Source organism: Lytechinus pictus, chromosome 8 (assembly GCF_037042905.1).
Source record: "Lytechinus pictus isolate F3 Inbred chromosome 8, Lp3.0, whole genome shotgun sequence".
In the NCBI taxonomy this organism is placed as follows: domain Eukaryota; kingdom Metazoa; phylum Echinodermata; class Echinoidea; order Temnopleuroida; family Toxopneustidae; genus Lytechinus; species Lytechinus pictus.
Window position 1 is genome coordinate 730716 of NC_087252.1, and position 2567 is coordinate 733282.

Sequence of the window (2567 nt, forward strand, 5' to 3'; positions counted from 1 at the left end):
CTCTCCCCCCCCCCCCCTCCCTTTTTCACCCCCTTCCCTCTCCTTGTTTTTCTTCTCTCTATCCTCCCCCTTTTCACTCTTTTTCTCTCCGGCCTTTTCTTTTTTTTTCTTTCCTTCCCCTTATTGCCGCCTCCTTTTCGCCTACTACCCCGGGGGCCAGGGCCTCTAAAGCCCCCATCCCACCAGAATACGCGCATGATATACCACCGTCTTCATCATATGCAGGGTGGATCGAGCCCCCGGATCGAGCCCCAACCCATACTACAAACTGACCTAGGACTGGTGGAAGAACAACTTTCCAGTATTTTGATACAGAAACAGACCTTAATCCTATTGAGAAACGGAGGGCTATCCTTAAATTATTAGGTACTTCCGGTATAGTTAGATTCAATCACAATTCGAGTAGTGTTGTAAAACAGCAAAAATCCGGTGAATTTTCATCCAGTATAACAGCCGAGGTATCTTCAAGAGTACTGAGGTGAATAGGGCATAAATTGTCTGCATAAAATCTTTCCTCCACTAAGTTCCAGCCTGCAACCTACACTCTCTTTTCTTGGGGGGGGGGGGGGGGGCATCAATTCTGACACACCCTATATATACCCCCCTACACACAAGCACACACTATCTAGTGGTATCGCTCAGCGCACTGAACTATACCACTACGTAGAGGTATATTTCGGTGGTTCAGTGGCAGACACGGACGACCACGTGCATTCACTACAGTGAGTTTGGCACAGGATCTGCTATAACGGAATTTCTGATTGGACGGTCACAAACACTTCACCCAAAGTCTGCGCATACGTATGCTATTCGCTAAATAACCATACGTATGGTATATACCATACGTATGCTACAAGCTGACGTATGGTAAAAGCATACGCGTGCATCAAACCCAAATCGAGCTCGCTGATTGGTCCATTAGAGCACACGTACTCTTAACGGAGAACACGTACTCTTAACAAAGAACACGTACTCTTTTTTGAGCATACGTATGGTAGTTCACGTTTTTGGCACTATCGGCCTTCCATAGACGACGACTGTCGAGCTGTCGTGATCTTATCAAATATATTGACGTACTTTGGCGGATACAGGGTCGAGCCCCCCCGGGGGGGGGGGGGCACTTCCATTGACGAGTGGATACCATGCGCGACCATTGGGTCTCGAAAAGCACCCTAAACAAGTATTTTCCATATTCTGAAAATGCACCCCTCAACAAGTATTGGCGTGTGAAACCCTACCCTTAACAAGTATTGGGGGAAAAAACCTACCCTTGGCAAGTATTCCCTGAATTGAACCCCTAAACATCCGTTACGAACACAATTATTTGCCTTTCGTAACTGATCGTTTGAATTTGAATGTGAACTATCCAACCTTTCTGCGATAAGTACGATTGTAAGTAAGTTTAAAGGACAAGCCCACGCAAACAAAAAGTCGATTTAAGTAAAAAGAGGAATATCAAACAATCATTATAATGACAATTTCATCGAAGTCGGATGTAAAATTGGAAAGTTGTGATATATTAAAGTTTTGTTTAATTTTACAAATCAGTTATATGCACATCCTGGTCGGTATGCAATTGAGGAGACTGATGACGTGATCCACTCACTATTTTGTATTTTACAATATGAAATATTTAAACATTTCAATTTTCTCCTCGTTGTCAAGTGAGACAACGACTAATTCCTCCCTGAACATGTGGAATTAGCATTGTGTAAAACTATGGTTCAGTCAAGTTGGTCCTTTTTGTCAAATCTGTAAAAAGAAATGAAATATTGTATAATGCAGATTATAAAAACAAAAGTGGGTGGTATGGGCGTTATGACTGCGCGAAGACTTAAGTACTAATGAGAATTTGGTATTCTGAAAAGTCTCATAGCGACCAATTAGCGGACTTTCCAATGGGGAAAGATAATGGTGAAAAAAGGTCCATTAAGTCTCATCATCTCTTGCTAATTGTGACTTTCATTTCGTACAAATGTCATCAAATCGGTTCACTACTGTGCCCAAAACTATAGGAGGAAAATTAAGGAGAAAGGTATATAAAAAAGGAATAGAATAAAGGGAAAGAAGGTAGTATATCATGGATAGAAACAGGTAAAATAAGGAATAAGGAACATATTTGCTAATAAAGAAATAAAAAAGAGGGAAAAGATAACATGAATTTTGTACATCTAAGGGAAATATGACTATTATTTTTCTATATTTTCTTTGGTTATTAGCATCATACAGTATTTTATTTTTGCGCATTATTTTGACAATAATGAGATTGCCAAATCACGGTAGGTACAACAATGTTCAGGGACGAATCAATCTTTGTTTCCAACAATAAAAAATAAGAATAGAACCCTCTAGTATTTAAATGAAATAAATACTCTCTCAAAGAATACCCCCCCCCCAAAAAAAAAAAAAAAAAAAAAAAAAATAGTGAGGTGAGGTGAGTGATACCATGGTTGATTCAAAGATTATTTGACGGATTGTATTTTTCTTCTGTATTTGTTTTTCTGTTGGGTTGAAATAAACACGAATTGGAATATGAATATGAATTTCTCTGAATGGTTTTCCAAACA